Source organism: Lissotriton vulgaris, chromosome 11, assembly GCF_964263255.1.
Source record: "Lissotriton vulgaris chromosome 11, aLisVul1.2, whole genome shotgun sequence".
Classification (NCBI taxonomy): Eukaryota; Metazoa; Chordata; class Amphibia; order Caudata; family Salamandridae; genus Lissotriton; species Lissotriton vulgaris.
Genome location: NC_141699.1, coordinates 785,307,810 through 785,323,396, shown reverse-complemented (window position 1 = coordinate 785,323,396; position 15,587 = coordinate 785,307,810). Strand labels below are relative to the sequence as shown.

General features: G+C 45.7%; 1 protein-coding gene across 1 annotated transcript in view; it reads right to left on the bottom strand.

Moving 5' to 3' along the window:
- Window positions 1-1,514, bottom strand: part of SLC35G2 (solute carrier family 35 member G2) — a 238,818-nt gene extending 237,304 nt beyond the window's left edge. The window contains exon 1 of the mRNA XM_086944864.1: window positions 1,324-1,514. The gene's annotated coding sequence lies outside the window, so the exon portion shown is untranslated. The remainder of the gene's footprint in view (window positions 1-1,323) is intronic.
- Window positions 1,515-15,587: the final 14,073 nt, after the last annotated feature.

Genomic DNA, 15,587 nt, shown 5'->3' with positions numbered 1-15,587 from the left:
AGCAATGTTTCCAAATACACTGCAGCATCCAAAAAACAGGGGTCATATTATATATCTGTATCTCATAACGTGTAGAATATATGCGACTAACACATTAAAACAGTGTCAATACCAGTAAAAAAACACATCACATTCAGCGGTGCCTGCCCAAATCTAAGAGCACAGCTACTGCAAACCGAAAATACTGTGTGGGGTGGTATGGCCAGCTGTCTCTGATCGACGGAATTATTGGAGATGATGGTCGACGACCCCCCCACCCCCACCCCCATAAACACACACTATTCAAACCCACCCCCACCCCCACCACCAAGCGCGCACATACATACACTGTATGAATGGAACGAGGAAACAGGCTGGAAAACACTATCGTCATAGCTAGTATTTCCTCTAACCATTCACAATTTGTTGCAGAAAACTGGAACGTATTTAGGGATTGATGCAAGACATTCGTGTGTGCAATTATTGCGCAGAACAGCCAAGCTGACTTGGAGGGGAAAAGTGTTCCAGCCTCAACAAAATATGTTTGAATCTTAACTGAATATAGCCGAGCTTCCCCCAATTCGCCTGTTCACTGTCAGAGACGTCTCCCAAGACCCTTAACTCTCCTTGAGGTGGTTCAGAATTTGCCCCACGTAGGGCACTTGAGTCTATTTTCTTTAAAAAAAAAAATAGCCCAGTGCTGAAGTTGATCTCTTCAGTTCAGGCACCGTATCCACCATATCGCATCGGACACTTTACATCTCAATCGGAGATTGCAACTAACACAATGAGTTGATTATGCCTAACAAAGTGCTGTGGAGTGGTGGTAAAGGGACGTGTATGCGCTATCGAAAACAAAAATAAACTAGCAAACAAATAAATAAATATATAAATAAATAGCTTGCAAATTATATTTGAGGCATCCCTTGCGATCATGTAGCTGTTAGTTAAGCGTGCTTGGCTACCCCTTTACCCCTAGCCCCCCACTGATCTTGCCAATTAATAATCTGTAAAAGTAACTCAAACATGCTGCAGGTGACTCTGGGTGTAAGCGTAATTCCTAGACGGTGGTCGGCATTATATATTTGGCTGCTGGATTTTTTTTTTTAATTTTATTTGGTGCATTTTTTATAAAGCGCGGACATTACCCGAAGGTGTCAGGGCGCTCCTCGGGGTAGCTGCCCAGCACTGCAGTCCAGGGCTGTCGAACCCAGAACCTGTCTGTACCGGCCACACGGACACACAGGCACGCGACTAGGGGTTTCCGGGAAGAGGCGCTCTGGGAGCCCCGGGCAGGTGCCGCGAGCGGCAGAAGGCGCGGGACCCGGCACGCGCGAGCTGTACCTGTGCTTGGTGAGGTGCTGGCGTGGTTTCTCTCTCACAGTCGGCAGCTGGCGGGGCTGCTAAAGCGCCAGGTGACGAGAAGCGTCCCGCTCGCCGGCCGGCGTCCCCATCCTCTTCCAGGGCTCCACCGAGAAAGGCGACGTGTTGTACCGGCCAAGTCTCCAAAGGGAAATAAAAAACACGTCTTCTGCGTGCGTGTATGTGAGGGAGAGGGAGGTGGAGGCAAAGAGATGCGGGAGGGGGGAGAGAGCGAGCGAAGGGGGTTAATGCCTGAGAGCAGCTGTGTACTCAACAGAAGAGTCAGTCTGTGATGAGGAGAGAGCCAGTGCCAGAGGGAACATTGCACTCAATGCGTATCCCACTTAAGGGAGACAGGGAGGGGGCGCAGAGGGAGAGCGGCAGAGATGCGGGAGGCTGGCAGGATAGGATATATATATTTGGAAGAATATGTTATATGAGTAATATATTTATTAAAAGAGGAATGCATGGGATGAGGGAGGCAGAAAGAATAAGAAGCGAGATGCTAATGAAGAGGTCGCAAGGCTAAGACGTCCCTAAACAGATTCGAACCGGTGTCAGTAAAAACGCACACCCACATTTCTCTAGAGCACACACATAATCCATTGAACCGTAACACATTTCAATTTAAGCTAAATGTTGCAACTGATCTCTGCAGCAGGAACAGTGACCTACTGCGCTTGGTTGCTGAGATTCGATCCTCCCAACATCTGTTTACTAATATATATGAGCAGAAGCAAGTGCATTGAGCTATCTTAATGACATTCAAAGCTGATGAACAGATTTAACGGGGATTTTGCAAGCGAGTTGATATGCCGAGCTAGTTTACTGAGGCTGTAAGTGTATCGTGAGATGGCACACATTTCTACAGTAGGCGCTGTGCTTATCAGAACTATTTTAGTGGGATTCGGAGTCAGTGACTTGGTTTCCAAAGATCTCGAAAGCAAATGCATTGACCCCATGAGCCTTCTTACTGAGACGCAAAGTAGTGATTTTCTGGTACTCACAGATGTCTGCAGAGAGTGATTCCAGTCACAAATCTATCCGATCACACTGGCATTGTAACATGTACCGTAGGCGGTAGATTAGGTGTGTAAGCTGTTTGTGTTGGGCAGGGGGGCGAGTGGTGTTGGGCTCAATAGAATGCATCGAGTTATAAGAACATAATGCCGAAAATATGAGAGGAGATAAAACGAATGCATAATATGAGGGGCGAAATTTGTAAAAGAAGAGGGAGCAGGGAGGGAAGGTTGAAAAAGAGGGGAGCGAAAGTCCGAGGTAGCGAGAAGGCAGCAGGACCCGGTCTGCTCAGTGACGTGCAAGGGCATCTGGCAGCCCGATCAGACCCACCTGCCTCCTTCGGCCTCCCATTGGCTGCGCGCGAGCACAGCTTCAAGTCCCTCTCTGTCCTAATGGCTTTATGGAATCTATATTTGTGGTTCCGAGGCAGTGACGCTTGATTGATTCGGCGCTTGTTGTGTTTAAACAGAGCAGAACATAATCTGTTTTTGTGCCTAATGTACCCAATGACACCCGCGAGGAGAGAGCCGGCACCGGAAAAGCACGCAAATGTGAGAACACGTCTGAAGAGAAAGGCAAGAGGGAGAGCTCAGTGCAGAAATGCACAGGAGAAGAAGGCTCGAAGCAAAGAGCAGAGGCCCTCCTCTTCCAATTAAAACGCACAGTAAGCTGCTTTTGCAAACGACTGCTTTGAGCTGAGTTCTGTTTGCATCAGTAAGGATCCATATTATAAGATGGGAGAAGCAGTCATGGGTGGAAAGAAAAGGCACAGATAGTTTAGCCCAGGGCCCGCACTTTCCATTATTACCTGACACTTGACCTCATTAATGGCATTAACAAAATATGACATGTTCAGAAAAATGAAATACTCAGTTTAGACATGGGAGTGTAGAGTGAAGCAGTCAGATTTTGTCTTCTCATTGCTTGAGGCATTGCCTCCCTCTCAGCGTTCCCGCAAGACCAAGTCAAACTGTAGTCTCTTTTCTGTTTTTAAGGCTACCTTAAAGCCCTTCCCTGTACCAAGGCACTTCCTGCTTTTGGCAGTGTTGGAGTCATCACGAGGTAACACTGCAGAATCTTTGAAAAACCGAATAAGGTGGGGGATATGTTTTAAAAAGTTATGCATCCATTACTTACCCGTAATGGCATTACTCTTAGCCCTACTCCCTGGTCTTCCTTCTTAACCAATGAGGCTCCCATGCCTCCAATAGACCCCTCCCTCTTGTAAATCAAAATACCCTTCGCCCCCTCCTCATCCTGTACGTAAACAAACAAACCCAGACACTCAGTTGCTCCATACTGGGAGGGCGAGAGGGACTGAGAAGGAAGGGGAGGGATTACCTCCATTACCATTACCAGTAAATATTGGACGCATTAGCTCCTGTCCCTCCCTTGCTTTCCTTCTTAACCAGTGAGGACAGAGCAAGTAAAATAGGAATGGAAAATAGAGTGCCTAGAACTAACACAGAAATATCTTTACACCCACAGAGGGCAAAACTCTGTGACCCAACACATCATCCAAAGAAGCCAAAGAAGCCAACTCAGCAATCCGATAGAGATGCCCAAATGAGGTAGGAGTGGACCAAGTCGAGAATCGACTATGGTAAACCTATACTCTCTGAAACACCCAAAATCCACCTAACTCCGCTCAAAACTGTGCTCAACCTAGCCGCTAGGCTCATCACCGACTTCAAACGTTATGACCACAACTCCCCTTCCCTTAAAGCCCTCAAATGGCTGCCAATCGAAGGCAGATCCTCCTACAAGGTTGCATGCATTACACACAAAGCACTTCGCCAAAACACCCCGTTGTACCTCTCAGATAAACTCCACAAAGCTGGCTGCTCCCAGCAGTTGAGGAGTACCAACGCTCTCATTCTTGTCCCCCATCTGTTAAATAAGAAATCCACGCAATCCCGCTCCTTCTCCGGAAACACCCCAGCCATCTGTAATACCCTCCCTAAAGACCTCCGGTGTAATCGCTCCTACTCCAGCTTAAAAAAAGACTTCAAATTGCACCTTCTAATCAAATACTGTGGTCCATAATTCCCTACCTCGGTCGCTGACGTCCTCTCTGCCTTCCCCTTTTATGGTTCTCCTCCATTGCCCTCCAGTCTCTCACCCCTCCACTCCCCCTCATTACTTTTCTCCAGTATTCTTCTCCCTCCCTTCCCCCATAAACCACCCGCCCGGTCTCTGCCTATGCCTTATCCCACTCCCTCCCTTCGCCCCTTGCGCCCCTCCCTATCCCCACCTATTTTTTCCAGGTCTACTCCTACCCCCCCACTTCCACAGTCTCCCTTCATCTTCTATACTACTACCCCTTCCCCTATTTACTCTTCACTCTCCTTCCCAAGACTAACTTACTCTGTACTCTTTATTGCTTTATGTAATTGGGAGGGTGGGATTTTCGATCTCTTATCTGATCACTCTAGATCTAAATCCCGATCAGGTCGACTGAATCTTTGTTGCCTGTCATTGAGTAAAACAGGTAATCCACTACTAGGTTAATCAAACCAATAATTGGCACGACTCTAAAGAACCACTTACCACGGATCAGTTTTAAAGTTTTATTGTAAAGCCAAAGTTAACTGAAGATACAAGCATCTCAATATTAGGTTCAAAAGGTATACTGGCATCAACAGAAACATGAATTCTCTGAATGATCTTAAACGACAGAAAAATACCACTAAAGCCAGTTCAAGGATTAGCAGGTTTGCCAATATAGACACAAGCTGAAGCTTGAGAGACATTTACAGAATGAAGAAAATATCAGGTTATACTGTCCCTGCACTAGACTAAGTGACATCCCTACTTAGCAGAATCTTAACCTAAAAAGGTGTCAGCCGTGGTGACTTCAAAAGAAGTTCACTCACTTTCTCTTAGTCTTAGGTGAAAACCTATGCATTGCAGTCATGCCCTCTCTGCCTACCCATCCGCTCTCTTAGGGTCCTCAGGCCATCTGCTCTCACTCCACCCCAGGGTGCTGTCCCTAATACAAAATCACAATCGAAATTTGGAACGCCCCTCTGAGACGCCCCTCACGTGGTTTCGATTCTGGTTTCTTCCATGATGACACTCCTCTGGGCCTCTCGTTAGCGTTGACCTTGCTTCCCAGGCTCCTTCTCCAGCTCGCCGGTACCCCCCAGAACATTCCTGTACCCTCCTCCAGGCCTGTGCCTGTCTCCCCGGACAGAGCTCTATTCATCACTCTCTTGATTGGAACCCCCTCACACCTGCAAACAGACACCCATGAATAGGGCCCCAAATTCCACTCTCCAGTTATCTAGGTTCGGCCATAAACTTTGCACAGGAATGACAATTTATGCTTTAACGAGACTCGATTCTAACTAACACGTGCAGATCAAAGAAGCCACTTTATCTTTCCAGGCCTACTAAATTATATTGCAAGCGGCCTGCACTCTATGAACCTTTATTCCTAAAACTAAAACAATTCTTGTTAATACACTCTGATTATATAAAACACTTCTATAAAGCATGGTTATATAAAACACTTCTATAAAACATGATTCTTAACATGTGAGCAGAAATTACTGAATAATAGTAAATCCATGTCATGTGAAATATGTAAATGCACGTTTTCGTTCTTCATATATTGCCATGAGGCCTGCACATTTCTACGTTTTGCAGCAATACATTTTCTTCAGTAGCAGCTACACAACATGGACTCTAATTAACACTTCTAACCATTTTAAACAATTCCACACATTTCTACATTGTCTCACACTATATATATGTTTCTCTATATTAACTAAACATCCATATGCATATGCGGTTATATATTTTCAACACTTCTAGATACTTTAACTGAATTCGTGCAACTGGGTTGTACATATGGTGCACTTATACGTTTTCTCAGTTTTGCGCTCTCTCATAATCTTTATGTAAATAGCCCTTTTTGTAATAATTAACTTGTCCATTTTGTCCTAACGGTTCAGAATGCTTTATCATTGACTGAATGTCTTATTTCTGTTCCTCTTCAAACTCCTGTAAAGCGCTCTGATACCCTTGGGTCTAGCCAGCGCCATATAAAACCTTTAAATAAATAATATCTTGCAGTCCAACAAGCTCCACCACTGAGGTCCCCTGGAAGACAGCCACTGTAGTCTCCATCCAGTATGCAAAAGGCCCTGAACACCAATGGAAGAAACCATGTCCTTCCCCTTATAAGCCAACAAGACCAAGAACGTATCCACCCACGTAAAGAAGCTGTAAATGGCCACGCCCCTTCTTGTGTGAACACATTCCACACATAATGTGTAGCCCTATAAGGTACCCTAGCAAAGATCGTCATGCATCCAGACAATGCAAATCACCCTCCACACCCAAGGGAGACCACTGCCAGAACGCCCGCAGGATCACCACCTGACTGACAGGAAAGGCAGAACTGCCTTGAAGCGCAAATTAGGGGATCACAACCAAAACAATCCTGCCTTGAAACCCTTACAGAAAGGAAGCACACAGGACAATGCCCCCATCAGCCCTAAGCACCAGACTAAAACAATAGCCACCAAAAAACAAGTCCAAAACGTCAAAAGAACCCAAACAAGTTGCACAAGAGGCACAAATGGAGGACCAAGCAAAGCGTCCAACTCCAACTGCAAATTCCAAATTCAGGGAAAGAACATACTACTCCGGGAAACAAGGACAGCAGCCCCTGAAAAAAACCAAGGCAACAGCCTAGTTAAAATTTGCCAAGACCCACAAAGCACCTGAATCGCCACCCATGGAACCCTCAAAGGAGCAACAGACAGACACATGGTAGCACCATCCGGTAAAAACCACACAACCAGAAACAAACTGGCCACAGTAGCAACAACTAGCAACGGGCAAGCCACCTATATGGAAAGGTAGTCCAAAGGTTGGTATAAGAATGCAGAATAGATGACCAGGAGGTCTGCCAAGTCACCACCAAGTGCTATGTAGCACCTATATACCAGCTCAGCCACTCTGTGCAACCTCCATGATGGCAAATTCAACTTCCCCAGTGATCCTAAAGGAAGAGCGGGAAAGAAAAGCGGAGACAGAACATCAGGAAGATCGCACTCCTGACAGATCCCCAACCACTTCAGGAGAGGGACCTCACCAGAAACATGAGCAACTGAAATGGCCAAAGGACAGATACCAGAACCAGAGGTCAAAGACAAGACTATCCATCCACTGCCCAAGCCAGAGGACACCAACGCTCAGAACATAAGGTCAGCACTGACCAAATCACCATGTCTGATGGCTGCTAGATTACCAATACCAAAAGTTAAAATCCTCTCTTTAAATGTAAATGGCCTAGGGGACAAGATCAAAAGAGGGTTGATCCTGAAATATTTGAAAAGACATAATAGGTGGGGGTACAAAACAGTTATTATTATTATTATTATTATTATTATGTTTCTTATATAGCGCCTGAATCGACCCCCGAAGGGGTATCTCCGCGCTTGCCTTTGGAACCCATCCCAGCTATTTCTCTGTGAGATAGCCCCTACAGGGCATCCCCAAGGTGAAAGCCAGGCATCCCACCGCGGGGGGGTTGTTGTGGAGATTAAGCAAGCTTAATGCCCAGAGTTGCAGAGTGTGAACCCATGATTAGGTCAGGCACCGAAGCGAGAATTATCGAGTCCATGGACATTTGAGCTCAAGACCCCGCCGCGTCGGGAATTGAACCCTGGTCCCGGGTCTGACCTCTGATTCAGGGTCTGCCTGCTCTAACCAGTGAGCCACACTTCTCCAACAGTTGTCCATGCAGGCTCTATGAGAGGAGCCAGGGAATTGGGCATACTCCTTCCCATCTCCTTCCTGTTTATTGTCCAACACGCCACACATGGCATTCAGGGGCGCTTTGTGGCAGCCATGGGACACTGGGATTGCCAGTTGTTCAACGTTATTTCACTTTACATACCCCCGAGATGACACAACCCGGCATTCACGGACCTGGGCGCACTACTCCTCCACCTCTCAGAGAGTAGACTGTTAGCAAGAGGAGACTGTAGCACAGACCTTTGTGATACTATCGACCATTGGCCTACTACTAATTCTATTAAAATCCTTGCGGACTGTTTATCTGCAATGGGCCTCACAGAGACATGGCAAACCCTCAATTCTGCTGCCCGTCAGTATACCTTACACTCAGGAGCCCATGGGAGTCTCTCCGATATAGACCACATATTCGGACTGGACCATCAGCTTCCCTACTTGAGTGATGCACATCACCTCGCTCGGTGTATCTCAGATCACTCCCCAGTGTCCGTGACCTTTCAACGGTTCTCCCCTGGACTAGAGGTGCATCATTGTGCATAATCCCTGGTATCTCAGAGTGGTCCATATTCAAGTGGGCCCTCAGGAAACCACAGATAGCGACTTGCGGAGAATGATGGGTTGGTGGTCTCGGACGACCGCAAGATGGTGCAGCCTCGCTTGGTTCTCAAGCATAAGGAATTCAAAGATGTCGTAGATGAGGCAGCCAGGACCAGATGCCATGCTGCCCAGCACCATCCCTATGAGGTTGAGGAAAGGGTGGACAGGCTCCTGGCTTGGCTAGACAGATAAGAGACATTGTTGATTTGTTTGAGGTGGTCGGGGAGAGGGTACCTGGGTCAGGGATAGACAGGGAAAGGCTGATGCCTTTTCAGCTTATTTCACACAACTATACAGCCCGTCTTCCGCAACCACAGTGTATGACACATAGGAGTTGTTCTCCGACCTCCGTGTGCCAAGTCTCACCTCCACCAAAAGAGACTACCCCGCACAGGACTTCACAGACGGTAAGGTCTCGCAGGCTATATGTGCAATAATAGTATTTGTTAAAATACCCCTCACACACCAAAAGGGCCCTTGGTGTCATGCTTCATCATCGAGGTCTTCCGCCCCGCTACGGGACAGGGCGTGCTACGACTAGCGACTACGCTGGAGCACTTAGATGTTGTAAGTGCTATGTGAAGTGTATTGAGTGAGTGTGAGTAGGGTCAGGAGTGATAAAGAAAAGTGAGATTTAAAAGAATACCTGGCCTTATGAAAGCAAAAAATTATTTATTAGTCATAGGCTGGTACCGTTAAAAATAGTGTTTCTTCGTCAGGACGGGGTCAGATCCCTCTGTCACTCACTAAGGTTGGCAACAATGTGTGCTATGTGTATATACAGGTGAAGCCGCGGATGAGGGAGGATGCGAGGACTGCTCTTGAACTAGCCCACGACTCAGAAATACTGAAAGGGCTATAACTGTTCAATTTTGAATGCCATTTTGCAGACATAGCAAACATTGTTGCCAACCTTAGTGAGAGACAAAGAGGCAGTCAGCCTCGAAACATGTTGACAACACCAGGAGAACTAGCCCATTGTTAAGCTAGATTGTCTCCGCCACACTATTTTTAACGGTACCAGCCTATGACTAATAAAGAATTTTTTGCTTTCAGAAGGCCAGGTATTCTTTTAAATCTCACTCCTGACCCTACTCACACTCACTCAATACACTTCACATAGCAGTTACAATATCTAAGTGCTCCAGCGTAGTCGCTAGTCGTAGCACGCCCCGCCCCGCAGCGGGGCGGGAAGACCCCAATGATGAAGCATGACACCAAGGGCCCTTTTGGTGTGTGAGGGGTATTTTAACAAATACTGTGTATGCCTGATATACTCTGGCTCACAGAATACCTTCTAGAGGTGGACCTTGTTGTTTATTTATACCATTAACTGGAGGAGGGTGCGCCCACCGAGGTGGTTTTTAGCACTACCTCTTCACTCCCCCTTTTGATTCTTTGTTCATACGTGCAATAAACCCGGGGAAGACTAGCGGCCTGAACAGCCTACCCATTGAACTGTACCAACTCCCAGCAGCCAAGGTTGCCCCCCTTCTCTTACAAGAGGTTGGAATCCTATCATCAGATGAAAGACCAGCTAATATAGCACAATCCATAAAGGTGACAAACCACCTGATAGTTGTGCCTTTTACAGGATAATCTCACTGCTCAATGCAGAACATAAAATCTTAGCAAAGCTGCTGGCCACCTGGCTGAGTGAGATCATATGTCCATTGATCCACCGGGCCCATTCCGGCCACATGCTGGGTAGAAATACAGCACTTGATTTGAGACGCTCACATGGAGTGTTAGGTCGAGCTGCTATTATCCGTGAAGATGCAGTGGTATAGTTGGATGCACAGATTGTGGTGGTGAACCTCAGCAAGGCCTACCAGTTCAAGGGGCTCGCCCTTCTCTGTACAAGTCCTCAGACCATTAGGATAGAAGTTGGCACAGAAACTGGAATAGAAAATACAAAGTTTATTAACCTCATGAGGTGGAACTACATTCAAACAACACCCTTTGGCAATGTATGAAGTAGCACACTGAATGGAAGGAGCTTGGTCCTTTTATACCCACTCAAAAGAAGGTGTTACAAGTACAAGAAGTAGGTTTTAGGCACATATAAGGTCATACAGAAAATGCACAGTCAACAAGTGGGAGGAGCTAACAGTTGCTAATTCTGCTGAACACATCCTGACATTTACAGACTAACAGCAGCTGCATAGACAGCTGCAAGCTCAACGAGCATGTGCAAAGTGGAAGAGGCTAAATATAACCTGTCTCTAGGCAGATTTCAAGAGCAGACAACATCAAGGTAGGACAGAGCACATGGCACGCACGTGGTAGTACATGGCAAACAAAATGGCTCCGGAAATACTAAATGGATTCCACAAAATGGACAAGATAGCCTCTAAATACAGAATGACTTCTGCTAATGCTAACCCAATCGCTGTTAAATTACAACAGACGACCCTTTTAGCATTAGCTGAAGACATTAGTTCATCTGGGGTAATCTAGATATGCATCCTGTACATCAATGCTCATCAGTTCAGTGACCTCTTTATATAGCATTTGTTGTGCTTTCATTTCTGCAACATTTCTTTTAGCAGGTGTACAAGCAGTGATGCAAATAGAGCAAAGCATGGGACCACATTGTATACATATACAACATGTAAAGAGTATCATCAATAGTATACATAGCATAGTCAGTAGCTTCCAGCCCCAAGTAATAAAGAGTGTCCACAACCAGTTCGAAAAAGTCCATGTACCAGTCTCTTCTCTGGGTGAATCTCTGCAGCAGTCTTATGTAGTTTAGTTTAGCATCATATACTGAAGGTGAGTGATCCGGAATGAAAACACAACAGCTGCTGCCGATGATACAACATGCATCACCTCGATCAGCCAAAATCACATCAAGTACCATAGATTCTGGAGTGCTACAATCCTCGCAACTTGTAGCTTCTCTGTAATGTTCCCAAGTGTCATTGCTGTCTGATTGGTAACAGCTTCCACAACACAAGTCAATCGCCTTATCTTTCTACTGTTCAATGCAAGACCCACGAAGAAGAATAAGCCCAAGTTAAAGTCGACATATTGTTGCAAAGCGTTGTCAGTTTGGTCAACTTCGTCCATACTTATTGTCCTCTTATTTCTGTTCTTGGAAATGTCATTGTATAACTTGAAGTTGAGATGATACGATGCAGGTGCCAGAAACACAGGCTGCAACAGAAAGGACACGTAGCAGACCCAAGACCACCCCACAGGTAGTTGGTAGTATCCCTTATTACCACAAACAAAGTATGTATTATGCAAAGACGTAAAACTGCTGTTATTGGTTCCTTCAATCGTCAGATTTACAGTACATTCACTTCTCCCCACTGGAATTCTCCCAACACTACTAATACATAAGTCTGCTTTAGCTCTAGTCACAGAAATCTCAAAAGGTCCATTGTTCTTCATAGTCCTTGTATTTGTGAAGACATGCGGCATAGAAATATTGTCAGGTTGGTACTCCTCCCATTCCCATTTTGTTCCTCTAGCTTAAGGGTAACCATTCTCATCAGGATAACATTCTTTATTAAGGTGATAATTGATCTGTCCTACTGTCATCTCTGTAATGTTGGCCCTTTCAGATGCAAACAAAAGCGCAAACCAGGCTTGACAAGAACCGTTATGAGAGAACGGAAGAATAAAAGGTGTTCCTCGTTTCTTTTGGTGCGCAGGTATCATCCCACACACCCGACAGTCGGTAGTATTCGTGGCATTATGTGTATGATGCAACATCTGGATAAATGTATTGTTTAGGTAGGATTGTCGATGCTTCTGCTCATGATAGGGAAGTGTGAAATAATGGTGCTCAACTGGTGCAGAAGTAGTGGTAATCAGCAATTGTTGAGCAGGAGCCACTTTTCACAAAAAAAATATTTATTGCTGCCATAGCCGCCATAGCAACAACAAACCCTATAGCACAAATGATTTTCTTATTGCAGATCTTAGCAACTTTTGATCTTTCAGCAGACATGATTATTTCGTCGTAAAAAACAAAAAACATTTGTTGGAGCTCTTATCCCTGGGCAGCAATTGATTTCTTCACCGAGGGTCAAGACGGGTGTCACTTCGCAAGACTGATCCCCCCCCTTGCCACATCGGCACTCCATTTCACCAACCCAGGGCGGTAGCTCAACCAGTCCTTTTCGACAATGCAGGCTCTTTCCTTGGTCTCAGTTGGTATCGCGATGCTCCAGAAATCATGTGGTCCGGGAAGACTCCCTCAGATTGGCCAGGTGAGATAGCTTAGTTTTTCTCTGTATCCAGAATCTCTCGATGGTCGGTCAGCACAGCAGGTTCCACCAAAGCAGGCGACACTCGCTTACAGTGAGTGCTATGGATCCAGTTCTTTCTGTTTGTCACTCGAACTGCTGTCCTCGTGGCTAGGGGCACTTGCTCTGGTCCTCGCCACCTGGGTTTCAAGCTGTTCGACCTCTCGAAAATCTTGACGATCACATGGTCACCAGGTCGGAGATCGCGGGCCGCACCTGTAGATCTGTCAGGAAAAGCTTCTTGAACCTGTTGATGAATAGAGATCAAACTGTCAGTTAACTGTGCCAAATAATCATTCATCAGAACACATGGTACATCATGTACAGGGCGTGGCTTAGGAACTCTCCGAATGTTCATCGGTCTCCCAAATACTACTTCATATGGTGTAAGTCCAGATCGTGAATGTGGCACCGATCTTATGGACAACAATGCCAAGGGTAGTGCGTCTGGCCATTTCAAAGACGTGGAAGCAAGTCTTTTAGCTAATTTCAGCTTTAGTGTAGCGTTGTACCTCTCCACTAATCCTGCTGATTGCGGGTAGAAGACTGCATGGAATTTATGTTTGAACCCTAATCCTTTCAGGACATGCTCAACAACTTGCCCAATAAAATTTGGTCTGTTTTGTCACTCCACACAAGTTTGCAAACACCATATCTAGGGAAAAACTCCTTTAGAAGCACCTTCGCTGTAGTGAGAGCTGTATTATCCTTTGTAGGGTTTGCCTCTATCCATTTACTGAAGGCACATACCACCACTAGGACATACTTTAAGTTATTGCAGCGTTCAAGTTGGATGTAATCCATCTGTAAAACTTCAAAAGGTGCAGTCGGTGTAGCAAACCCTCCTGTAGGAGTTTCTGTCCCTTTACCAGGATTATACTGCCAACAGATCAAACAGGACTGTACTACTCTCTTAGCTGTTCTGGAAATTTCAGGATGCTTCCAAATTGATGTAAGCAATTTTGTTATTGCTAGAGCTCCAACATGTGCCAGCCCATGTGCCATTTGAACCATAGGCTGTAAATGGCAGCAGGCAATTTCCACCTATCCATTTCTTAGTTACGCCACCAGCCCTCATTGTCTAACATTCCTTCTTTAGACCATTGCTCCAGCTCTTCACAGAGGCAGATCTCTGTATATCTAATACTTCTTCTCTAGCATCATGCCAACGTTCAGCTTGTGATTTCACTACGTACATGGAAGTAGTGCTTCGTTGCATCGCAGTCTCACGAGCTACGTGATCTGCAAAGGCGTTGCCTTGTCCTATCTTATCAATGACTTTCTTGTGTGCACTACACTTAACAATAGCTTTTTTCTTAGGGTATGTCAATGCAGTCAGAAGATTATGCACTAGTTCTCTGTGAATTATCTGCATCCCGTGGGATGTAAGGAAGCCTATTTCCTTCCAAAGTAGGCCAAAATCATGGGCCACTCCAAAAGCATAGCGGTTGTCTGTATATATGTTCACACGCAAGTCAGTGCTAAGTTCACACGCTCGTGTTAAAGCTATTAGCTCAGGTGCTTGAGCCGACTTCTGTGGTATGCATGCTGTCTCCACTACTGTCTTGAGTATCGTAATTGCATATGCAGCTGAGGTTGTACCATCTGGTAACTTCAAACAGGACCCATCAACCCACAGTTTCCCATCTACATCTGAAAGGGGCATATCTTGCAAGTCGACGGGACCCTTTGTCTGTTCCTCAGTAAGGAAGATACAATCGTGAGATTCTTGTGACTGAGCCTGAGTAGCTGGATATAGCAACAATGTAGCTGGGTTCAGTGTCGCACATCTCTTTAAAGTAATGTGAGGGGCCAACAGTGTCAACTCGTATCCTGTTAAACGAGCACTAGTCAAGTGTTGCGTCTTGGTCTGATTCAAAAGCGCATCTACTGCATGGGGTACTAGCACCAACAGTTTATGTGACAAAACTATCCCTTCACTCTGATGTATGGACACAGCTGTTGCTGCAACTGAACGGAAGCACCCAGGCAATGCTCGAGCAACAGGATCAAGAACTGCTGAAAAATATGCACAGGGACGCTGCTTGTCACCGTGTGCCTGTACTAAAACTGACAATGCACACCCATCTTTCTCATGTACATAGAGTGTAAAAGCCTTTGTGTAATCTGGAGTACCTAACACTGGTGCAGAACAAAGTGCTTGACGTAACTGATGAAAAGCATTCTGACATTCATCTGTCCATGGAAGGGGCATTGGAGTATCTTTAGTCAAAAGCACTAGCAGGGGTTTAACAATGTGTGAAAACCCTAAAATCCATTGCCTACAAAATGAAGTCAACCCAATGAATGCTCGAACATCTTTCCGAGTGGAAGGCACTGGTGTATCTAAAATTGCTTGAATGCGATCTGGTGTAAGTGCACGGCCCTCCTTAGACAGAAGGTGACCTAAATAGGTTACCTTCGGTCTACAATATTGCAATTTCTTCCGTGATACTTTATGTTTGTGTGTAGCAAGAAAAGAAAGTAGAGACAAAGTACATTTTTCACACTGCTCAGGCGTATCTGCTGCCAACAAGATGTCATCGACATATTGTATGAGAGCCACTCCTTCAGACAAAGTAAAGGAATCAAGTT